Genomic DNA, 26614 nt, shown 5'->3' with positions numbered 1-26614 from the left:
CTAGTCAATGAAAACTCCTGCTGGTCCACATCTGTTTGTTAACCCCATTCCTGATGCAGTCCCATTTGTTACACCAGCGACACATCACACCACTGTCTTGCTGTTCTAAGTGCATATCCTGCAGCACCCTCATGCACTTCTTGGTAATTCCTGACTCCTTCAAATCTTCTTCAGCAAATCGTGTGATAAGGTTAGGATATTTAAAAGCAGAATAGGGCAGAACCTTCAGCTTCAAGTCTCTTCTTCTGTGGAACCAGCCACCACTTGGGACACAGGAGACAGACGTGCTCTCTATTTTTAAGATTAGGCTTAAAGCTTTTGACAAAGCATATAGTTAAGCATATTAGATAGAGCCCCGCCTTAGTTGCTGAAATAGGTCTAGGCTGTTGGGGACTTCCCATGATGCAGTGAGTGTTTCTTCTTCAGCTCCTCCCCTTTGAGTGTGGACGCTTCATCTCTTTGCTCTTGAATGCTTTGCTTCTTATATTGATTTTTATTGATTTTTATGCTGATTTTTTCCCTTTTTTCCCGTGTGAGCTTACCTGCGATAACTTCTGGACACTTGTAGATCATTAGGACTAGAGTGTTCTTAACAGAAACAGCAACATTTTATGGTTACCTTGTCCTCAGCGCTCCGTGTGTCTGTGGCCTAGACACAGCTGAAGCCTGATTACAGCGTCTGGGCACCGAGCAGCCTCAATAGCCTGGAAAGGTGCTAACCGCTAGGCTAACTAGCAACAAGATGCCTTCCCTCTCCACAGATGACTACCACAGCCTCCTGCAGAAGATTGCAGTACTGGAGACAAAAATTCATCGCTTAGAAGTAAACGTGGAGGTAAATGGACTGTGTGGAAATGAAACAACCTTGCCTTTGATTCAAAACAATGGCGATGAGCAAGCTAGTACACAGCTAAGGAGCACAGATAACATGACCAAGAAAGTAGACTCTGTGCATTATTATAAATCCTCAAGTGATAATCCCCCCTTAGACTGTCTTGGTGCAAAACCAAGACATAAATCATGTCTCCTGGAAGGGGGAGGACGTATCACAGGCAGGGCACAGCGAGCTGAAATCTCTGAAACCGACTGGCCTTCACTTCCTACGAGACAGAGAAGCTCTTCTACCCCTGTATACGGGAGGAAACAGGACTGGACAACCGTGAATAGGAAGGTTAACAACAAACCTCCAAAACAACTGAATGTGAAACTGCAGAACAGATTTGCTCCACTATCAAAGGACCCTGGATCTATATCGGACAACCATCCATCTAAAAGCAGCGAAATAAGGTCTGAAAATCTGTTAAAAAGTGAAAGGCCACAGGGAAAGCTAAAGGCTAGGCCTGAAACTCTGATTGTGGGTGACTCTGCCGTAAAGGATGTACAAAGGATGTGCGGTAAGAACACTAAAGTCCTCTGCTTTCCTAACGATATGGTCAACAACCTGAAGGAGAGAATTCTTCAAATTGCAGATGAATATCCAACTGTGACAAACATTGTTCTGCATACAGGGTCAAACGATGTGTCCAAACAACAGTCGGAGGTTCTGAAACGGGACTTTACTGGATTATTAAATACTGTAAACTCTCTGAATGCAGCTGTATTCATCAGTGGACCTGTACCGCCGGTCAGAGGAGGAGACGAGAGATTCAGCAGGTTGTTTACACTGAATAAATGGCTTATATCAGCATGTGCTGACCACTCAGTGCACTTTATCGACAACTTTAATATTTTTTGGGAACGCAGGCATCTGTTCAAAGCAAATGGATTTAATTTTAACAAGTCAGGGGTGAAACTGTTCACCTCCAACTTGTTTTATTTCATACGTCATCCATCCGTGCTTGGTGCCAAGGCTGAGATAAACGAGGAGTTATCTCATAAAGAGGAACAAACAGAACTCCAAGAACAGACAAAGCCCAGCAGAAACCTTGAAGAGGAGCTCCATTTGCCCCCACCCGGGAAGAGCCTCAGAAAGGAGAGACATCCATGGCATCTGAGGAAGAGCCTCAGAAAGGAGAGACATCTAAGGCAAGAAGAGGGGTCCCTATTTGCCTCCAACTCTCTCAACAACACCAACGACCAGGACAAGGGACCACGACCTTCCCCAGTCCCCCAAACCCCTGACAGGCCATCACCCTCCTCCCCCTCCCTTTCTCCCTCCTCCCCACACCTGAAATTCACTGAGGTGATGATGGAGCGGGTCAATGCTGGGCTCAGATCTACCCCCCGTCCCAATCCCTTTTTGTCCCCCATAAACCCCCCACCAGAGCGGCCAAAGGTTCGCCATCGAGCCCCACCCTCAACAGAGCAATCGAAGTCACATTGCCCAGCCTCGCCCCCCTTAGTTCCTCTTCATGCCCTGTCTCCGCAGTCTGATGCGTGATGTGTGAAGGGTCCGGGCTGTGAGGATTATGGCAGTGATGACTTTTCCCAGGAGAAGCTGGGACCCTGTTTACTAGAAGGTTTTAAAATTTCTGTACTTTTAGGTGACAGGAGACATGTGGCCTGGTCAAAACACAGAGAGCTGCACTCTAAAAGATCTTTAAACATAGTAAACATACCTTGTGTGCCACAGACTGCTCCCAAACACGAGGGGACAAGTAATACCTCTAAAACACTTAAGTTGGCTTTATTAAACATTAGATCTCTAGCTGGGAAAACATTTTTAATTAATGATTTAATCACTGAGCACAGCCTTGATTTTATGTTTTTAACTGAAACTTGGTTGGACCAAAGTAACAGTGGAGCTGTTCTCATCGAGACGACCCCTCCTAACTACAGTTTTATCAGTGAGGTCAGGGCGAGCAGGAGAGGAGGAGGGGTTGCTGTCTTATTTAATGAATCATTTCAATGTAAGCAGCTATCTCCTGGAAGTTTTCAGTCTTTTGAATATGTGGCTTTACAGCTGAAGGCCCCATCCAAAGTTGTGTTTCTTAATGTTTACAGGCCTCCCAAATACTGCACAGACTTTTTTAATGACCTCAGTGAACTGCTGTCTGTGATCTGTGTTGATTTTGACTGTGTAATTATTGTTGGGGATTTTAACATTCATGTGGACAACCCTCAGGACAAAGGGACTAAAGACCTGAGTAACACTCTGGGCAACTTTGGGCTGACTCAGCATGTAACAGAGGCCACACATAATAGAGGACACACTCTTGACCTACTGATCTCCAAAGGCCTGAGCATTTCAAAGGTTACTGTGTCTGATGTGGGCCTGTCTGATCATTACTGTGTTTTCTTTGAAAGTAAAATCTCAGCCCACACAAATATATCAACAACAGTGATCACAAAACGGTGTATAACTGAACACAGTAGTGCAATTTATAACCAGGTCTTCCCATTAACACCTGACCTGCCCAGAGGGTCAGTCAATGAGCTCGTCAATAGCTTCAATGCTAACATGTTAAATGTAATGGACACTATTGCTCCCATTAAGGTGAAGGTTATCTCTGGAAGGAAAAAGTCTCCATGGAGAAACTCCACACTGGTGAAAAATGAAAAAAGAGAGTGTAGGAAAGCTGAGCGCAGATGGAGAAAAACAAAGGCAAGGCAAGGCAAGGCAAGTTTATTTGTATAGCACAATTCAACAACAAGGTGATTCAAAGTGCTTTACAGAGACATTAGAAACAAGAACAAATAAAAAGCATGATTTAAAATTGAATAAAACAAGCAAATAAACTAACTAACTAATTAACAAACAAACAAACAACAGTATATAAAATCAAAACAGATAAAATCAGAACAGTAGATAAAATCAGTAGTTAAATGTAAGTTTTGAAATTTAAGCTTAAAGTGTGGATTTGGTGCTTTATTCAAATGCAGCTGAGAACAGGTGAGTCTTCAACCTGGATTTAAATAAACTGAGTGTTTCAGCTGATCTGAGGCTTTCTGGGAGTTTGTTCCAGATATAAGGAGCATAAAAGCTGAATGCAGCTTCTCCGTGTCTGGTTCTGACTCTGGGAACTGATAAAAGACCGGATCCAGATGACCTGAGGGATCTGGATGGTTCATACTGGGTCAGGAGGTCATTGATGTATTTTGGTCCTAAACCATTCAGAGCTTTATAGGCCAGCATCAGAACTTTAAAGTCTATCCTCTGACGGACAGGCAGCCAGTGTAAGGACCTCAGAGCTGGACTGATGTGGTCCACTTTTTTGGTCTTAGTGAGGACTCGAGCAGCAGAGTTCTGAATGAGCTGTAGTTGTCTGACTGATTTTTTAGGTAGACCTGTAAAGATGCTGTTACAGTAATCAAGCCTACTAAAGATGAATGCATGGACTAGTTTTTCCAGGTCCTGTTGAGACATCAGATCTTTTATCCTTGATATATTCTTGAGGTGATAGTAAGCTGACTTTGTTATGTCTTAATGTGTTTTTCTAAGTTTAGGTCTGCATCCATCACTACACCCAAATTTCTCGCCTGGTTTGTGGTTTTTAGGTGTATAGATTGAAGTTCTCTGGTGACCTGTAATCGTTTTTCTTTGGCGCCAAAGACTATTACCTCAGTTTTGTTTTTGTTTAGCTGGAGAAAATTGTGGCACAACCAGTCATTGATTTCCTCAATGCATTTACCAAGAGCCTGTACAGGGCCTCGGTCTCCTGGTGACATTGTGATATATATTTGTGTGTCATCTGCATAGCTGTGATAGTTTATTTTGTTGTTGTTTATAATCTGTGCCAGTGGGAGCATGTAGATGTTAAACAGAAGGGGTCCCAAGATGGAACCTTGGGGAACTCCACATGTGATACTTGTCTGCTCAGATGTGAAGTTACCTATTGATACAAAGTATTTCCTGTTTTCTACGTATGTTTTGAACCAGTTTAGTACAGTTCCTGAAAGACCTGTCCAGTTCTCCAGTCGTTTGAGTAATATGTTGTGGTCAACTGTATCAAATGCTGCACTGAGATCCAGTAAAACTAGGACTGACATTTTTCCACTGTCTGTATTCAGACATATGTCATTAAACACTTTTGTCAGAGCGGTTTCAGTGCTGTGGTTCTGTCTAAAACCTGACTGGAAGGCATCGTAGCAATTATTCTGTTTTAAGAAGTAACTGAGCTGTTGGGAAACTGCTTTTTCAATGATCTTACTTAAAAACGGGAGATTTGAGATCGGCCTGTAGTTGTTCATTTGTGTCTTGTCAAGATTGTCCTTTTTCAGTATAGGTTTGATTACAGCAGTTTTTAGTGATTCTGGAAACACACCTGATAATAAAGAAAAGTTGACGATCTGTAACAGGTCTGACTCTAAAGTCTTTGAGACCTTTTTGAAAAAACTTGTTGGCAGGACATCTAAACAGCAGGAGGAGGAGTTCAGTTGACCTAAGATGTCCTCCAGGTCTTTGCTGTTAATAGGTTGAAACTGTTTCATGGTGTTTAAACAGTTTTTTGGTGGACACAGTACATATCCTGGATCTGCTGTTGATGTACCAATTGCTTGTCTAATTTTTTGGATTTTTTCAGTGAAGAATTTGGCAAAGTCATTGCAGGCCATGGTCGAATGAAGTTCAGCTGCCACTGACACAGGAGGGTTTGTTAGCCTGTCAACTGTAGAAAATAAGACCCAAGCATTATGGCTGTTTTTAGTGATGATGTCAGAGAAGTAGGACCTCCTTGCATTCCTCAGTTGTAAATTATAATTGTGAAGTTTCTCTTTATAAATGTCATAATGAACCTGGAGGTTTGTTTTTCTCCATCTGCGCTCAGCTTTCCTACACTCTCTTTTTTCATTTTTCACCAGTGTGGAGTTTCTCCATGGAGACTTTTTCCTTCCAGAGATAACCTTCACCTTAATGGGAGCAATAGTGTCCATTACATTTAACATGTTAGCATTGAAGCTATTGATGAGCTCATTGACTGACCCTCTGGGCAGGTCAGGTGTTAATGGGAAGACCTGGTTAAAAATTGCACTACTGTGTTCAGTTATACACCGTTTTGTGATCACTGTTGTTGATATATTTGTGTGGGCTGAGATTTTACTTTCAAAGAAAACACAGTAATGATCAGACAGGCCCACATCAGACACAGTAACCTTTGAAATGCTCAGGCCTTTGGAGATCAGTAGGTCAAGAGTGTGTCCTCTATTATGTGTGGCCTCTGTTACATGCTGAGTCAGCCCAAAGTTGCCCAGAGTGTTACTCAGGTCTTTAGTCCCTTTGTCCTGAGGGTTGTCCACATGAATGTTAAAATCCCCAGCAATAATTACACAGTCAAAATCAACACAGATCACAGACAGCAGTTCACTGAGGTCATTAAAAAAGTCTGTGCAGTATTTGGGAGGCCTGTAAACATTAAGAAACACAACTTTGGATGGGGCCTTCAGCTGTAAAGCCACATATTCAAAAGACTGAAAACTTCCAGGAGATAGCTGCTTACATTGAAATGATTCATTAAATAAGACAGCAACCCCTCCTCCTCTCCTGCTCGCCCTGACCTCACTGATAAAACTGTAGTTAGGAGGGGTCGTCTCGATGAGAACAGCTCCACTGTTACTTTGGTCCAACCAAGTTTCAGTTAAAAACATAAAATCAAGGCTGTGCTCAGTGATTAAATCATTAATTAAAAATGTTTTCCCAGCTAGAGATCTAATGTTTAATAAAGCCAACTTAAGTGTTTTAGAGGTATTACTTGTCCCCTCATGTTTGGGAGCAGTCTGTGGCACACAAGGTATGTTTACTATGTTTAAAGATCTTTTAGAGTGCAGCTCTCTGTGTTTTGACCAGGCCACATGTCTCCTGTCACCTAAAAGTACAGAAATTTTAAAACCTTCTAGTAAACAGGGTCCCAGCTTCTCCTGGGAAAAGTCATCACTGCCATAATCCTCACAGCCCGGACCCTTCACACATCACGCATCAGACTGCGGAGACAGGGCATGAAGAGGAACTAAGGGGGGCGAGGCTGGGCAATGTGACTTCGATTGCTCTGTTGAGGGTGGGGCTCGATGGCGAACCTTTGGCCGCTCTGGTGGGGGGTTTATGGGGGACAAAAAGGGATTGGGACGGGGGGTAGATCTGAGCCCAGCATTGACCCGCTCCATCATCTCCTCAGTGAATTTCAGGTGTGGGGAGGAGGGAGAAAGGGAGGGGGAGGAGGGTGATGGCCTGTCAGGGGTTTGGGGGACTGGGGAAGGTCGTGGTCCCTTGTCCTGGTCGTTGGTGTTGTTGAGAGAGTTGGAGGCAAATAGGGACCCCTCTTCTTGCCTTAGATGTCTCTCCTTTCTGAGGCTCTTCCTCAGATGCCATGGATGTCTCTCCTTTCTGAGGCTCTTCCCGGGTGGGGGCAAATGGAGCTCCTCCTCAAGGTTTCTGCTGGGCTTTGTCTGTTCTTGGAGTACTGTTTGTTCCTCTTTATGAGATAACTCCTCGTTTATCTCAGCCTTGGCACCAAGCACAGATGGATGACGTATGGAATAAAACAAGTTGGAGGTGAACAGTTTCACCCCTGACTTGTTAAAATTAAATCCATTTGCTTTGAACAGATGCCTGCGTTCCCAAAAAATATTAAAGTTGTCGATAAAATGCACTGAGTGGTCAGCACATGCTGATATAAGCCATTTATTCAGCGTAAACAACCTGCTGAATCTCTCGTCTCCTCCTCTGACCGGCGGTACAGGTCCACTGATGAATACAGCTGCATTCAGAGAGTTTACAGTATTTAATAATCCAGTAAAGTCCCGTTTCAGAACCTCCGACTGTTGTTTGGACACATCGTTTGACCCTGTATGCAGAACAATGTTTGTCACAGTTGGATATTCATCTGCAATTTGAAGAATTCTCTCCTTCAGGTTGTTGACCATATCGTTAGGAAAGCAGAGGACTTTAGTGTTCTTACCGCACATCCTTTGTACATCCTTTACGGCAGAGTCACCCACAATCAGAGTTTCAGGCCTAGCCTTTAGCTTTCCCTGTGGCCTTTCACTTTTCAACAGATTTTCAGACCTTATTTCGCTGCTTTTAGATGGATGGTTGTCCGATATAGATCCAGGGTCCTTTGATAGTGGAGCAAATCTGTTCTGCAGTTTCACATTCAGTTGTTTTGGAGGTTTGTTGTTAACCTTCCTATTCACGGTTGTCCAGTCCTGTTTCCTCCCGTATACAGGGGTAGAAGAGCTTCTCTGTCTCGTAGGAAGTGAAGGCCAGTCGGTTTCAGAGATTTCAGCTCGCTGTGCCCTGCCTGTGATACGTCCTCCCCCTTCCAGGAGACATGATTTATGTCTTGGTTTTGCACCAAGACAGTCTAAGGGGGGATTATCACTTGAGGATTTATAATAATGCACAGAGTCTACTTTCTTGGTCATGTTATCTGTGCTCCTTAGCTGTGTACTAGCTTGCTCATCGCCATTGTTTTGAATCAAAGGCAAGGTTGTTTCATTTCCACACAGTCCATTTACCTCCACGTTTACTTCTAAGCGATGAATTTTTGTCTCCAGTACTGCAATCTTCTGCAGGAGGCTGTGGTAGTCATCTGTGGAGAGGGAAGGCATCTTGTTGCTAGTTAGCCTAGCGGTTAGCACCTTTCCAGGCTATTGAGGCTGCTCGGTGCCCAGACGCTGTAATCAGGCTTCAGCTGTGTCTAGGCCACAGACACACGGAGCGCTGAGGATAAGGTAACCATAAAATGTTGCTGTTTCTGTTAAGAACACTCTAGTCCTAATGATCTACAAGTGTCCAGAAGTTATCGCAGGTAAGCTCACACGGGAAAAAAGGGAAAAAATCAGCATAAAAATCAATAAAAATCAATATAAGAAGCAAAGCATTCAAGAGCAAAGAGATGAAGCGTCCACACTCACAAAGGGGAGTCATAATGAACCTCCAGGTTCATTATGACATTTATAAAGAGAAACTTCACAATTATAATTTACAACTGAGGAATGCAAGGAGGTCCTACTTCTCTGACATCATCACTAAAAACAGCCATAATGCTCGGGTCTTATTTTCTACAGTTGACAGGCTAACAAACCCTCCTGTGTCAGTGGCAGCTGAACTTCATTCGACCATGGCCTGCAATGACTTTGCCAAATTCTTCACTGAAAAAATCCAAAAAATTAGACAAGCAATTGGTACATCAACAGCAGATCCAGGATATGTACTGTGTCCACCAAAAAACTGTTTAAACACCATGAAACAGTTTCAACCTATTAACAGCAAAGACCTGGATGACATCTTAGGTCAACTGAACTCCTCCTCCTGCTGTTTAGATGTCCTGCCAACAAGTTTTTTCAAAAAGGTCTCAAAGACTTTAGAGTCAGACCTGTTACAGATCGTCAACTTTTCTTTATTATCAGGTGTGTTTCCAGAATCACTAAAAACTGCTGTAATCAAACCTATACTGAAAAAGGACAATCTTGACAAGACACAAATGAACAACTACAGGCCGATCTCAAATCTCCCGTTTTTAAGTAAGATCATTGAAAAAGCAGTTTCTCAACAGCTCAGTTACTTCTTAAAACAGAATAATTGCTACGATGCCTTCCAGTCAGGTTTTAGACAGAACCACAGCACTGAAACTGCTCTGACCAAAGTGTTTAATGACATATGTCTGAATACAGACAGTGGAAAAATGTCAGTCCTAGTTTTACTGGATCTCAGTGCAGCATTTGATACAGTTGACCACAACATATTACTCAAACGACTGGAGAACTGGACAGGTCTTTCAGGAACTGTACTAAACTGGTTCAAAACATACTTAGAAAACAGGAAATACTTTGTATCAATAGGTAACTTCACATCTGAGCAGACAAGTATCACATGTGGAGTTCCCCAAGGTTCCATCTTGGGACCCCTTCTGTTTAACATCTACATGCTCCCACTGGCACAGATTATAAACAACAACAAAATAAACTATCACAGCTATGCAGATGACACACAAATATATATCACAATGTCACCAGGAGACCGAGGCCCTGTACAGGCTCTTGGTAAATGCATTGAGGAAATCAATGACTGGTTGTGCCACAATTTTCTCCAGCTAAACAAAAACAAAACTGAGGTAATAGTCTTTGGCGCCAAAGAAAAACGATTACAGGTCACCAGAGAACTTCAATCTATACATCTAAAAACCACAAACCAGGCGAGAAATTTGGGTGTAGTGATGGATGCAGACCTGAACTTAGAAAAACACATTAAGACAATAACAAAGTCAGCTTACTATCACCTCAAGAATATATCAAGGATAAAAGATCTGATGTCTCAACAGGACCTGGAAAAACTAGTCCATGCATTCATCTTTAGTAGGCTTGATTACTGTAACAGCATCTTTACAGGTCTACCTAAAAAATCAGTCAGACAACTACAGCTCATTCAGAACTCTGCTGCTCGAGTCCTCACTAAGACCAAAAAAGTGGACCACATCAGTCCAGCTCTGAGGTCCTTACACTGGCTGCCTGTCCGTCAGAGGATAGACTTTAAAGTTCTGATGCTGGCCTATAAAGCTCTGAATGGTTTAGGACCAAAATACATCAATGACCTCCTGACCCAGTATGAACCTTCCAGATCCCTCAGGTCATCTGGATCCGGTCTTTTATCAGTTCCCAGAGTCAGAACCAGACACGGAGAAGCTGCATTCAGCTTTTATGCTCCTTATATCTGGAACAAACTCCCAGAAAGCCTCAGATCAGCTGAAACACTCAGTTTATTTAAATCCAGGTTGAAGACTCACCTGTTCTCAGCTGCATTTGAATAAAACACCAAATCCACACTTTTAAGCTTAAATTTCAAAACTTACATTTAACTACTGATTTTATCTACTGTTCTGATTTTATCTGTTTTGATTTTATATACTGTTTTGTTTGTTTGTTAATTAGTTAGTTTATTTGCTTGTTTTAATCAATTTTAAATCATGCTTTTTATTTGTTCTTGTTTCTAATGTCTCTGTAAAGCACTTTGAATCACCTTGTTGTTGAATTGTGCTATACAAATAAACTTGCCTTGCCTTGCCTTCACTCAACAACCCCCTCCCCCTTTATTGTGTGTTTATACACCTCTCTGCATTTAATTATTAGTTATTACTAATCTCTCTCTCGCTTCCACAGTGTGCCTTTGTCCTGTCTTCCTTCTCTCCAGTCAACTGGCCGCCCCTCCCTGGTTTTGCTGTAGGTTTCTTCCTGTTAAAAGGGAGTTTTTTCTTTCCACTGTTGCAAAAGTTCTTGCTCATAAGGGGTCATTTTCTCAGTATTTCTCTGTATTATTGTATTATTCGACCTTACAATATAAAATGCCTTGAGACAACTCTTGTCGTGATTTGGCGCTAGTAAAATTTAACTGATCTGAATTCAGATGTCAATGAGAGTTCAGAGGTAAATCCAAGGTGACCGTCTTGAGCTCTTTACTAGTTCTTTGAGGCAATTATGAGCAGTTTCAGTCTTGTTATGTCACACATGATCCTGCTAGAAAACAACTGCTGCCAGTGAGTGCAGTTGCCATCATAGCAAGAAACAGATGGTAATGATGTGAGTCACATGCTATGGCATTTAGCAGTCACCAAACCTAAATACAACTGAATGCCTAGAAGAAATTTACAAGTCCGTCCTAGACTGGCAGTCCTACCTCTGACTTGATTTCAACTAGTACAGCGTGCAGCTCCTGAAAGTGGGGAACTTGCATGATGGATGCTCAAATAAGATTAGGCTAACCAGGATATTTTGATAACACAAGCAATTCACCCAGATTTGCAAGTAAGAACAGACCTGCAACAGAACTGTAAAACTGTATTGAGGAGCAACATGTAAATAAAAAGTCTGACAACAGTTTTTCAACAAAAACACTGACAACTAAACATCTAAAAGATCCTTCACAGTTCTGAAGAAAAACTAAAATCTGAAATCTTGGAAATCAAAATTAATTTATACCAGGTTTATGTGGAGACAAAAGCATGAGATGGAGAGAAAAGAAGCATCATCTGTCAAAAATGGTGGAGACAATGTTGACACTGGCATGTATGGCTGCCAAAAGAATTACTGACCTAAAGCGTAGTGCAAAAGCAACACAAGAGTTTCTCAGAACAGTGACTTCAGTTACTCTTAAAAAAAAAAAAAAAAAGTACCTGGTACTACCACCTAATGGAAATCCTTAAATAGCTGCAGCTATTTAATATTTTAGTAATCGACAGTTTCATCAGTGCTGCTCTTGTGTTATCATTCTTTTAGTTCAAAGTGGAAAATGCACTTGCATTAAAATGGTGACAACTGAGCACTACGGAGTTGTGCATTAAAACGAAACATCGAAACAAAAACAAAAAAAATTCCAGTGAAAATTAGTTCTGTCAGCGTTAATCTCGTTAAAATGACATTAACGCCATAACATTAACACGACAAATCTCCGTTAGTGAGTTACCACGGATCGCCCGTGCGTGGGGCTGCACGGCGTCAACGTGCTAACAAGCTAACCGCGTTTAGGTATGCCGCGTTAATGCTGTTATGGCATTAACGTCATTTTAACGAGATTAACGCTGACAGAACTAGTAAAACTGTATTATAATTTCCAGTGTGAAATTATAATAAATCATGATAAATCATTGCTGTAGCTACTGTGTGGGATGGAGCACTATTGCAAATCCTTCATCCTGACAGCAGTCAGACTGCACAACCCCCACACAGGGAATATCAAAACACCGTACGCGCGCACACACACACACACACACACACACACACACACACACACACACACACACACACACACACACACACACACACGTTTATCTTTTGGTAACCTTTTTGGTTTTTGTTTGTTTTTTAAAGTTGATTTAAATTTCCTATTTATTTTTCTAATATATGTCCATTTCACTTTTTTCTTCCTGAACCTTACTGTACTACTAACAAGTGACTTTCCCCAGTGAGGGACAGATAAAGTCAATGTCTAAAACTCCCTTTTCAGTTACTGAAGGCAGAGAGACTCACAAATAAGGAGCAACTGAGCATGGTAGCAGTGAAGGCCTCATTTCAAAGGTCTCAAGGAAAGAAATGCCACATTTGGTGATCGGACAATTACTTTTAAAATCTTGTTTTGTCCTCTGAAAATCGAGGACTACACTTCAACTTTACTTACATAGTGCCAAATCACAAAAACAGTCTACATCTCCTCTGCAGTTGATGCAATACTTTTGGTTTAACTCTTTGAAATGACGCTGAAACTCTGCACTTCAGTCTTCACTGTTTGATCTAAAATCCGCTGTGGTGGTGGTACAGAGGCAACATCACAAAAACTCTATGACTGTCCCAATACTTAATAATACTAAAATTAACAGTCCATCACTTCTTTTCTTTTAACATCAAATTTGAAAAAACAGACAAACAAACAAACATATTATCAGAAAGAAAAAGTGTAAACATTTCCCACGTGTCTGAAACATAACTGTTTTCTTTGAAATGAGGTCAGTTAATAATTATTCTGCTTTTAATTTTGTAAATATGGCTGTCACGTGTAATCACACTTACACACCCAGGAAATGCAAAATATAGCTTTCCCCAAATGCGAGCTAGTTTCATAGTTGTGTTCAGTGAAAGAGTAATCAAAAGAGTGCAGCCAGGGTTATGGTTATAAATACACAGGCACTGAGAGGTTTGTCGTACTTTGGATGCAAAGAAAGCAAAGGACTTATCTCTAACCTTTGGTCAATGAAAATTAAAATTACCCAGAAAAGTTTGGGTTTTGGTATCGGTCTGGTGTCTGTGTATTAATCTCTATCACCATGTGAGAAATGATTTAGAACTGGTTGTGTCACCACTGGCAGCAAGAACTGAAATGAATCATGTGTGATAACTGGCAATGAGTCTTTCACATTATTCATTATTGGCCTACTCTTCCTTTGAGTTTTAATTCAGAAATATTGGACAGTTTTTTTACAACTTGCCTCAGTAACCCATTCACACAACTATGCTTTCTTTTTTCTAAGTGCTTTCTATCTAACGTTCACACACATTCATACTCTGATGGATGCATCAGAGCACAACTTAGGGTTCAGTATCTTGCCCAAGGATAATTTGGTGTAGCCGGGGATTAAAACAACCTTCTGATTAGATGACCTGCTCTACCTCCTGAGCTGTATCCCAAATACTCAACGTTTGACATGTTTGACCAAAAGAAGAACCAAATGGATAACAGCTTATCATCCAGATACATGTGGGAGAGTGAGACGACATTCCAAATGCTTCAAAAAGGTGTGTGCCAGGGACCGCAGGTTGTGTGTGAGAGTGAGACCATCTGTGCACCGTTCACCACATGTGGTGTTAAAAGGATTTGTTGGCATTAACACACACACACACACACACACACACACACACACACACACACACACACACACACGCACGCAGAAGAATTAAAAAGCTGTTCAGTACAACTTGAGCTGTGCTGAATGTCTCTAAACATGTGTTACCCACAGTCAAAATCAACAAGCGTCTATATTTGACAACATGATTCACTCAGGAAGAAATCTGCTGGGTGTCACTGTGTGCATAACTATCACCATGACAATCCATCTGGTACACACCAAAAATCAATCAAAAGGTCAACCCACCTCTACTTCACCAAACCTTCCATCAGATGCTTCCCCACCGTTACATCTTATCAGTCTGTGATGTTGAGTGTAACTTGCATCATCCAACTTCAATGAACAAAACATGCCATAGGCTTGGATGGTATCAAGATATTTTTACACAAACCACCACATGTCAACAGAAGTCAGCTTTGCCTAATGGAACAGGCAACATAGTGAAGAAAAGTGGAAACTCCAAACATTAGTGACAATGCTACTGAAAAAAGAAATATGCCTCCGTCCATGTATTTTGGGTTTAGTGTTCTTTAAAGTAAACCAGCTGACACTGCAAACTCAATTAGGTTGAAGTAAAGATCATTAATAGTTCATTTAAAATAGGCTTTTACAATGACACCAAATCACAAGCTTGTGATTTATGTAAATAAATATCAGAGTCATGGTTCAGAGATATATTTGTACAACCAACAGTTAACAACAAATACATTTCACCAGAAGAGTTACTGAAGATGCAGTTTAGCTGAATTGGAAGCAATTTTAGAACACAGTTTTGCCAGGTGCACGTGGCTTTTGATACATCTGGGTAGACTAACTTGCTGTTTCCAGTCTCAATGCAAAGATAACCAAGTGTTCATTACAAAAACAAACAAAGACATACCAAAATCCTGAAAATATAATGGTACTTATTCTTCTGCTGACCTACAGTGAAAGAATAGCAGTCAGTTTTCTTGTGCTTGTGTATTTGTGTGCAAGTGTTGATTTGTGCTAGCATGACGACTAATCCTATCACAGAAGCCCTGTCATGAGAAAGTACTCAGACTAATGCAATTACAAATCCTGAGAGTCAGAGAGAAAGAAATAGATAGGCATGCTTGAGCCCACAAGACAACATATATTAGTTAATTATCCAGCCAGAAGCTTGTTGATGGCTACTGAAAGCATCTTACTGAAGTGCAATGTTCTAAGGGACAAAAATAAACCAAACATTAGTAAGAAATTCCAAAATACATTCACATTTGTGCACAAAATTATTGATTTTTAAAGTCATTAAAGATGTCAACCTTTAGGGAAGACTGTGCTGTATCATATTGTCATAATATCTGCAATATACAGCTATACATTTTTACATGATATAAAAAAATGTTAGCAATAACTAAAGCAAGATGACAAGCTAAAGTATTAAACTTCAAGGGAAAACAGTACCTAGGCTTTTTTGTGTGTAACTTGCACAGTGTCACTAAATATAAGGTGTATCACTACCTTTCCAGTCAAATGCTGCTGCCAACACCTTCTTTCAGTAAATTCACACTTCACATTAGGAAATGGGCTATTATTGACAGTAGCTTATGAAAACAAAAGGATGGAAAATGCTCCTAATTTACTTACACTTGTCTGCAAGCTGCCTGCATTAATAAACTTTCTTCCCTATTTTCTGTTACCACAAACCATGTTAAAGTTTAAACTAATATCACCCAACCCTACTCTTTGGGCTATGAAGCCAAAACCCAGGGATCCTTTAATAAATCACACTACACCAACCTCTGTCCAAGTCTAATTTAGCTAGATGACCTATATTTTTGAGACACGAAGTTCATCTGTGTAGAGCTAGAAATCTATCATTGTGCAGGTTTTTTTAGTCATTAGCCTACAGAGTTACACTGGGGAATTGAGTATGTTCCACTGAAATAACTTTTTTCTAAATAAAATTCAATAATTTCCTAGTCAATTTCTTACAGTCTGCCCCTCACACGATCATCACCTGTCTTGGCCTAATGTGAATCATCTCAACAGGTATTAGGTGTTCCCACATTTTCTTTAACCATTAGTCTTTCCAGATCGTCTACATGCTGAACATGGAAGCAGATTTAAAAAAAGGTTGAAAGTCATACCGATTATCCACATACAGTTCTGGTCAGAATTTTATGTACACTTTATGTACACATCTTCAGAAGTTTTCTGATGACTCTGCGGTGGTTGGATGCATCAGCAGGGATGATGAGACAGAGTACCGGGCTGTGGTCGACTCCTTTGTCACGTGGTGTGAGCAGAATCATCTGCAGCTCAACGTGGCAAAGACCAAGGAACTGATCGTGGACTTCAGGAAGACCAGGAAACACTTGACCCCTGTTTCAATTCAGGGGGTCAGTGTTGACATTGTGGAGGACTATAAATACCTTGGAGTACACATTGACAATAAACTGGACTGGGCTAAAAACACCACAGCACTTTACAGGAAGGGCCAGAGTCGTCTCTATTTTTTGAGGCGACTGAGGTCCTTCAACATCTGCCAGAAAATGCTGAGGATTTTCTATGAGTCTGTTGTGGCCAGTGCGATCCTCTATGCTGTTGCATGCTGGGGGAGCAGGCTGAGGGTCGCAGATGCCAACAGACTTAATAAACTAATCCGTAAGGCCAGCAATGTTGTGGGGATGGAGCTGGACTCCCTCAAGGTGGTGTCGGGGAGGCGGATGCTGTCCAAGATAAAGACAATGTTGGATAACACCTCCCACCCACTCCATGACATGCTGGTCAGTCACAGGAGCACGTTCAGTGAGAGACTGAGATTACCGAAAAGCACCACTGAACGACACAGGAAATCATTCCTGCCTGTGGCCATCTCCCTGTACAACGCATCCACTTAACACACTGTTTGCTGCTACAACTACACATGTTTCTTTTCCAACTATTTATCTATGAGTGACTTATGTATGTATGTATGTATGTATGTATGTATGTATGTATGTATGTATATATATGTATATATTGTACTATTCTTAGTTAGTGTATTGTCTGTCTTGTCTTAATGTTGGTTTAAAATGGAGCACTGTAACAAAAAATAATTTCCCCCAGGGATCAATAAAGTATTCTGATTCTGATTCTGATACACTCATCATGGGCATGAATGCCATGGTAATTTTGAGTTGGCTCCCTTGGACTTTGCCATTGTTCTAAGAATTGGTCAGTCCAATGAGTGCTATCCAAGAGAAATCACCAGTTGTTCTGGACATGATCACTAACCAGAATTTAATAGGGCTCTGCCTCGTCAACTTAAAAGCCATCTTAGAATCTTCAGCACCACTTGTTAAAAGATTTAAGTAAGTGTATGTAAATATATCTATATTTTTCAGAAAACTTTATTAATCCCGAAGGAAATTATGTAAATTATTGAGTCTGTATCCATACTTTTGACACTGTGTTGACTAGGGCTGGGCGATATGGCCTAAAATTCATATCGCGATATAATTTGAAGCATGTGCGGTAACGATATATATCACGATATATTCTTTTCTTCTGTATAACGTATTTTCCACACTATAAGGCACACTTAAAATCCTTTAATTTTCTCAAAAATCGAGAGTGTGCCTTATGTATGAATTCTGGTTGTGCTTACTGACCTCGAACCGATTTTGGCGTGCAGAAATCTGTTAAAAAATGTTTTAGTACAACTTTGGTAAGTGCACTGCTTGATGGATTGTCAGAGCATTGCGGCTGCCGTAGTGAGGAGCTTTGCGGAGTAATCTGGGTCGAAAACTCCGTCCGCTTCAGGTCCCAAAGTCAAACGAATACTGAGAGTTAAAAACGGTCTAAATTCTTTCATCTTTAATAAAATCATCAGCATTGCTGCTTTACCAGCTGTAACAATTAAGTTTAACATCCATGCATCCATGAAAACAGAATTTATTAAATTTAACGGAGTTACAAGTTAACAGGAAGTTAGCTCGCTAGCTTCCACCTAAACATGTTGTGCTACGTGATTGCTAGCGACACAGCTATGTTAGCATAACATTAGCACAGTGAAGCTGGAGGATGAACGCCAACTTTTTTCCACTCATTAAAAGTTAACGTGAGGGATTCTGGTGGTCAGGGACAAATGCAATCGCATAGCATGATGCTATACATGGGCCAAACTTCAGTCAGGAGAACAACTGAGATTATTCATCCACAATACGAGGTTAGTTATTAATATACTGCAACAACATGGGATTAGAACAGCTGCGAGAGAATTCAACATTAATGAATCAATGTTACGGAAGTGGAGGAAGCAGAGTTTTTGGCTTTCCCCTTATTTCAAAAGTGCTTCATCTCTTTGCTATGACTGTCGCCTGGAATAACTTGCAGATGATAATGGTTTTAGCCGCTGTGATGCTTTCGACCAAAACATGCGCAGCTTGATGACATCATCGACATGCGCTATCGCGATAGAGCGAGATAGTCAAAATCTCTATCGTTGGCCAAATTTATATCGTTTCTATCGTATATCGTTTATATCGCCCACCCCTAGTGTTGACTTCTAAAAACTTCTAAAATCTAAAAGAAATTTAAAATTGTGCACCCAAATTTTGTTTTTTTAAAGTAATTAAGGATGTATAATGTACAAACATTTCACTCTAGAAAAAGTACGGTTGAAGGAAACCATTAACCTGACACTCATACCCAGGATGAATGCATTTAAACTTCTGACCACAACTGTACCACCAATGTCAACACTGTAGAGGGAGCAGCAGTTTCTCCCAGCAGAACTATGCACTCTGTTATGCAACAAAAATTACTCTGAGGGTGACTCCAGGAATGTGACAAATAGCCAAAGTGTAAACCTAGATTTTAAATTCCCCGGATACCAGTCCATCCACGGGATAGAGCCCTCTGCATTGAGGAAGTCCCAGGGTTAACATATGGATGATCTAACAGTTTAGGGTTTACTACTTTGTGGTATAAGGATGCCACCAGAACCAATACTTACAGAACCTTTGATACCTAAATTCTGAAAATGCAATGGTACGTTTTTGGTTTTTTTGCACTAAAGGCAGCATAAGTACTGAGTAGGTACTTAAGATACTAATTTATACTAACAATTAGTGATAATTGTTAATTATTAATTAAATAGATTAGATTATTATGCTTTTGCAACAGTAATGACATCGTCGGTACCAACTTCGCCTCCTCCATCTGACACATAACAAAGGGACTGCTGCAGATTTTCAGGCAGCCCCTCCCATCACCAGCAGCTGAAGACGTGAACACTAACTCACCAAACCTACACTAACACTAAACCACCACCTTGGAGAGTGTAAAAGGAATTTTGAGGTCAGTAAAGTTCTTGTTTCAACAACAATTAATAATTAAACAGTTATCATAAATGTTAATCTGGCTGGCACCCACATTAATGTTACCCATTTTACTATTATTAGCCATCAGTTAAGTTATCATTAACTTAGCAGCTGTGGCTAATAATAATTTAATTCATTCCAACTTTATTTTATTTACATAGTGCCACATCACACACTACAATAATATGGAGAAACCCCAACAATCAAACGCCCCCCCCCCCCCCCCCCCGCCCGAGAGCAAGAACTTAGTGACAGTGTCACCTGCTGTGACCGACAAGGGGTGAGTGTAGGAAGAGAGAAGACACACAGTGGAAGAGAGCCAGATATTAATAGCAACTAATGATTAAGTGAGTGATGTATAAACACAAAGGTGAATGAAAAAATGTGACTGAAGGAGGAACAGCCCCCAGCAGCCTAGGCCTATTGCAGTGTAACTAAGGCCGGGTTCAGGGTCACCTGATCCATCCCCAGCTATATGCTTTATCAACAAGGAAAGTTTAAGCCTAATGTTAAAATAGAGGTAACCTGTCACTGAATCAAAGCTACGAGCTGGTTCCACCGAAGAGGGGCCTGAAAGCTGAAGGCATTACCTTCTATACGGCTTTAAAATATCTTAGGAACAACAAGTAAGCCTGCAGTCTGAGAGCAAAGTGCTCTACTGGGGAGATATGGTACTATGTCTCTGAGATAAGATTGGTCCTGGTTATTCAGACCTTGTATGTAAGGAGTAGGATTTTCAATTTGAATCTGGAGCCAATGAAGAGACGCCAATATATAACGTTAATGTTGGAGCTAGACAGAAAAATATTACCACTCCTTCCTATCTGTAACATAAATACAGTTTTAACTTAGCAGAGTAACACTTATTTGTGTCAAAAATCTGTTACAGGAAGCTGCACAACATCTGCCAGTAAATAGAAATAAGCAGTGGCAGTCTACCACCTCTAATCAGCAATGAAAATATCACACCAAGTTATCAGAAGCACAGAAAATATACCACAGAAAATAAAGCTTTGTGTAGCATATTAAAGGGCAACCAAGTTTGTTTTGTGATGTGCCTTCCTCCCCCCCAAATTTGGGACAACTATCTGATTACCATATTTCCCGGACTACAAAGCGCACCTGAATATTAGCCGCACAAGCTAAAATCAGGGGAAAATCCTGTTTTGTACATACATTAGCCGCACGTGACTAAAAGCCGCAGGTGTTTCAATGTTGACTTATCTTATGTAAGAGAATATGCACAAAGGGAATTGTCAGGAAAGAGATGGCTGTTTGAAGACACACCCCTTTTATTAATATTTTGAAAAACAAGTTATGGGTACATATCACATGCCCTTCCGCCAGGCAACGTAGTGCCGTACAACAGCGGAACAAACAAAACAAATCGTCTTACGATATGACAAAAATCATGGACAATCCATAAAAAAGCCGCACCTGACTAAAAGCCGCAGGGTTCAAAGCTTGTGCAAAAAGTAGCGGCTTATAGCCCAACAATTACGGTAACTATGAGATAATTCTCTTGCTCTAATTCTAAAAGTGTTCTATTATATATACAAATAAATACACCGTATGGAACTTGTTCACTTTTAGAGTGGCCAATTGGCTTTGCTCATAATGTGTAAAAGTTATTGAGCCAGTGCTCCAGTTGTAAATAAAACAGGTAAATTAACTTCATCTAAGTAAGCTACATGTTCCACTTTTTACAGACATAACAAGGCAGCCTTTGTAAATACAGTTTGAGGGAATTCCCCCAACTACATGCAGTGAATGTGGAAGTATATTGCACCAATACTGAGAGAAGAACTATGTACCTGCCTGATATCACAGATGTTCTTAGGCAGGTAAAACAATCCAATTGAGAACCTTTGGAGATGGATGGCGAGGGAAGTTTATAAAAATGGACAACAGTTCTGGACAGTAGATGCCCTTCTTGCAGCTGTCTTCACCACTTGGAGAAATGTTCCCACTCACCTCATAGAAACACTTGCATCAAGCACACCGCAACAAATATTTAAAATGATCAACAATAACGGTGGAGCTACTCATTTCTGAGTTCATTTTTGGAACTTTGATTTCTGTTTTGTGGGGGTTTACGGGGTTGTTGTTTTTTTGGAGGTGTGGTCCTAAGCATTTGATCAGCTGTAAAACAGCCTGTTTCAGTTTAAGCGTTGTTTTCAATAAATTGCATGCCACAAAAATGTTTTGTTAAATGAGTTAAATTGAGTTAAATGCAGAGCAGATTTAACTATTTGGTTTCAGGCTTGATGAATTGCAGGGATGTAGATTGAAGCTTAATTTATGTTACTATGATTGCTGTACTTTACAATACTTCATTAAATTGAGTTTCTTATTCTTTAAAAGTTAAATGTGAGGTCAATTTTAAAATACAGGTGCTGGTCATATAATTAGAATATCATCAAAAAGTTGATGTATTTCACTAATTCTATTTGCAAAGTGAAACTTGTATAATGTATACAATTATTCCACACAGACTGATATATTACAAGTGTTTATTTCTTTTAATTTTGATGATTATAACTGACAACTAATGAAATTCAGTATTTTAGAAAAGTAGAACATTGTGAAAAGGTTCAATATTGAAAACACCTGGTGCCACACTCTAATCAGCTAATTAACTCAAAACACCTGCAAAAGCCTTTAAAGAAAATCTCAGTCCAGTTCTGTAGGCTACACAATCATGGGGAGCACTGCTGACTTGACAGTTGATGACCACTGGGCACAAGGAGGGCAAGACACAAAAGGGTATTGCAAAAGAAGCTGGCTGTTCACATAGCTCTGTGTCCAAGTAAATTAGTAGAGAGGCGAGGGGAAGGAAAAGATGTGGTCGAAGAGAGGAAAGGCACAGAATCCACGTTGCTTGAGGTCCAGTGTAAAGTTTCCACAGTCAGTGATGGTTTGGGGTGTCATCTGCTGGTGTTGCTCCACTGTGTTTTCTGAGGTCCAAGATCAACACAGCCGTATACCAGGAAGTTTTAGAGCACTTCATGCTGCTGACCAGCTTTATGGAGATGCACACAGTGCCAAAGCTACCAGTAGCTGGTTTAAGGACCATGATAGATGGTTGCTCTCATGGTGTCATGAGAACAACCTGGGCTCTCATGACACCTGAGCAGTGCCACAGACTGATCAAATCCATGCCATGCTGCACTGGTGCAGTAATTCAGGCAAAAGGAGCCCGACTAAGTATTGAGTGCTGTACATGTTCATACTTTTCATGTTCATACTTTACAGATGGCCAAGATTTCTAAAAATCCTTTCTTTGTATTGGTCTTAAGTAATATTCTACATTTCTTAGATTATACACCCCTACTAGAGCACTAAGATCATCTTCCCAGTCACTCTTGGTACTCCCGAGATCCCGGCTGAAGACTAGAGGTGACCGCGCGTTTGCCTTGGCTGCACCTAATTTATGGAATAACCTCCCCATCGCTATACGCAAGTCTGATTCCATCCATTCCTTCAAATCGCGGTTAAAAACCCACTTATTTAGCCTCGCCTTTTCTACCAGTTAACGCCTGCTTGTCAGTTAGCTTAATGCTTATTCTTATCTTTGGCTTATTCTTAATTACTTTTAATCATTTTTAATTTTGACTGTTTTATCCTTTACACTTAGTTTCCTTATGCAATTCTTTTGCTTTTGTGTTTTAATGCCATTCAACCTGCTAGCATGTTTTGGTACCTTGCCATAGCCCTCATCCTTCCCTGTTACTTCATCCTACTCGCTTGCATGTTAAGCACTTTGGTACACCACTGTTTTTTAAATGTGCTATATAAATAAAGTTTGTTGTTGTTTTCTGAGATACTGAATTTGGGGTTTTCATTAGTTGTCAGTTTTAATCATCCAAAATTAAAAGCAATAAACACTTAAAATATATCAGTCTGTGTGGAATGAATGTATACATTATACAAGTTTCACTTTTGATATTCTAATTCTATGACCAGCACCTGTATAGGCAAAGACCTGTTCAATGTTTCACAGTGAGTGCTCTTTTTATATAGTAGGGTAACCAATATCCAAAATTAACCTTTCATTGATCATCTTCTCCTAAAATAGTTACATTATTCAGGTGTGTAAACTATTGTTTGTTGAACTCTATTGAGTCTAATAATAATAATTCTAATAAAATAATCATTAAAAAAAAATCAGTATATCAAAATAAAACAATTCGTAAAACAAAAACTAATGAAAAAAAAATCTTACATATTTACTGTGTTAGCTCTTATTAATAATTTTTAAAATTAGATGAAAATTAACAACCTAATTTTCATCTTGTTGTAGGATGGGTTAAAATGACCCCTCTGGTAGTTTTATGGTGTTTGAAATTCTAACAAACAAACAACTGTAATATTTGATGACAAATTTGTAATTAGATTGAACTGTTCACAGACTTCCATGCTATTGTATACTTTGGGAGACACTGGCTGAGGGCTGTTCATCAGTGCCCTTTGAATAAAAAACAAAACAAAAACAAAATAGAAAGAAATCAGCCAAGTGCCAATTAGTGAGCCCCTAATCCTAATGTAATAAACTGAAGTGTAAGAGTGCACAGTACAGAGTCTGCAAAAACCCATGAGGGCATTTGTCAAACTGGAATTTCTCCAAGCAACCAATAGCCAAGTGAGTTCTCCCTGTACCAACGTCCTGTCAGTCAGACAGTAAAAAGTAACAGGATCTACAAAGCTCTGTATGCTACCTACAGACTATCACCACACTGCAAGGCCAAGCATCAGCCTGCCTCTGCTGATCCTTGCCCCATAAATGGCCCTCTTACCTCTGGCCATATTATACACACAATACATTATTTTCTTTTACTTTGAAGTTACGTGGTGTTAAACAATTCTGGTTACAAAGTAACAGGTGACAGTAGTCACTTGCTTGACATCTGCAAACTGTGAGCTATTCATAGGCCTAACTTGGTAAAGTTATCTTGGCATCCTAAAAAAAACTGCAGGTCTCTGTGACAGGTCGATCCCCAGATATTTGAGGAACTCACATAAGTGCAGTTGAAAATTACTCAGTCTATCTAGAGCTGCAACAATAAGATCATTAAATAATGCTCTGAGAAGTCTGATCTGCCCGTGTTCTAAGAATGAAATAACGTATTACTGTTTCCTCCATCCGCTTCATGTCATTGACAAGTACAACTGGTCTCAAGAAAAATCGCCTCACGAACGGTTAAAAACGTATATACCAACACAACAATGACAGTTATAAATACATCTACTGACCCAAAAACAAACACTGGGTTAGTATGCGGTGCAGTTATCGATCTTATGCTTTAAGTTGGCATACAGAATTACTGGTATAAGATCCACGACGCCTCCCCAAAGTCATTACATGTAACTATACGTAAAGAGCTGAACTGTCTGTGACTGCGTACCTATTTACATGAAGTTCTGTGGGTCATTCCACACACGTAACTACCAGCAGGTATCTGCACTCTCCCCTTTTCAGTGGGCTGTATCTATTTGACCTAAAAAGGGGTTTTCACTTCTATTTTAAAGGATCTCTTCTTCGTAAGTTACTTTTTTACTGAATTCCAGCTCGAGGGGATATGAAATGCGTCCGGTCACAAAAACACAGTAAAAGAAAAAGAAACACGCCACAGAGTTTGGCCGCTGTTCTGCGTGAACATCTTGACAGGATATAAGCCTCGTGGTATTCGTGCGTGGACTCACCTCTGCAAACTGGCTTCACCTTTTGCTGCTGCTCTGAGTAATAAACACAGCCGCGGTCTTTAGGCGACTCAATAAAATGTGCCGCTTCTTGTTATCAGCAGCTGTGTGTGCGCATCGCTTGGGTTTCCGTTCTAAAAAAAACAAACACTTCCTCCGCTTAAGAACTCATACTGAGAAACGGAGCTCACACAGGTTCTCTGATAACTGGAAGTGAGAACAACTGCCTCTTCCCGCTGCCTCCATTCAACAGGCTGCAGTACCGGCTGCAACCGACGCTGCCACGCGTGACCTTCAAAATAAAAGTCGAATTTGTTAGAAATCAAGTTTTGTGGTGGAATGGATTCACAGTACAACCTCACAACACTTGCACCTGAAGTTTATTCGCAGAAAACACGTTGCACAAAGCAGAGATATGCAAAGGTATATAGTTAAACCTCTATATAATTCTATATATAATATAGTGTTGGATTATTAATTGCCTTTTTCAGAAGACCTTTACGCCTGATTCTGTGATTTACATGAAATTATTAGGCTAATTAGAAAGCAATATAAGAATAAAAGTGGTCACTATTACTTTTTTTTAAATTCTTAGAACACATAACCATTTCAAAAGCAACCACAGTTCATGATTCAGTAGCTTAAAAAACATGTTTAACAGCAATAACTTGGAGTAATAATTTTCTGTATGACTTTATCAGTCTCTCATGTTATTGTGGAGGACTTTTGGCACACTCTTCTTTACAGTGTTGCTTCAGTTAATTGAGATTTGCAGGCTTTTGTTTATACACAGCCCTACAGTATTTTAATTATGTTGAGGTCAGAAGGCTATAGTACAAAGCAGCATTCTGTCTCATCCAGCTAAGTTCAGGGTTAAACCCTGGGCTTTCTGTAGTATGCCAGTGGTAACTTCTTACCAGGATGTATAGGTATGGTAACTTATGTGGCGACCTTAACTTTGTCTGAAGCAGTTTAGATACGATCCAGATAAGGATCAACAGGTACGAAATCACTGCCTACTGAAACCTACACCGTCCTTGATGACCTCATATCAAACTTGTACACAGACGATGTTTGAATTTTGTTCTCAGAATTAATCTTTACTCTGAACCCCTTTAATAGCACCAAGTCTTCTACTGAGAGAATAAAAACTAGAACATCAAGAGCAGACGAGTTTCCGAGTTTCAGTTTTAAATTGTCTGAAATTTCTTTACAGCATGTTTTAAGTATGATTGTTAATTTTTGACTTTGTATATTCACATTTAAGCATAGCCCCAGTGTGTGCTGGCCCTGGTAGAGGCTGGAGACCTGTCTACGGTTTGT

At 40.3% G+C, this 26614-nt stretch overlaps 1 protein-coding gene across 1 annotated transcript in view; it reads right to left on the bottom strand.

The window, feature by feature from the left end:
- The window catches only part of LOC146628414 (proline-rich protein 5-like), a 52320-nt gene extending 26973 nt beyond the window's left edge, over positions 1 to 25347 (bottom strand). The window contains exon 1 of the mRNA XM_085357814.1: positions 25295 to 25347. The gene's annotated coding sequence lies outside the window, so the exon portion shown is untranslated. The remainder of the gene's footprint in view (positions 1 to 25294) is intronic.
- Between the last annotated feature and the right edge of the window lie 1267 nt (positions 25348 to 26614).

This window comes from Diplotaxodon limnothrissa, linkage group LG7 (genome assembly GCF_057381915.1).
Source record: "Diplotaxodon limnothrissa isolate DT_005_m linkage group LG7, D_limnothrissa_male_GT1.1, whole genome shotgun sequence".
In the NCBI taxonomy this organism is placed as follows: Eukaryota; Metazoa; Chordata; class Actinopteri; order Cichliformes; family Cichlidae; genus Diplotaxodon; species Diplotaxodon limnothrissa.
This window is presented reverse-complemented; position numbering and strand designations above follow the sequence as displayed.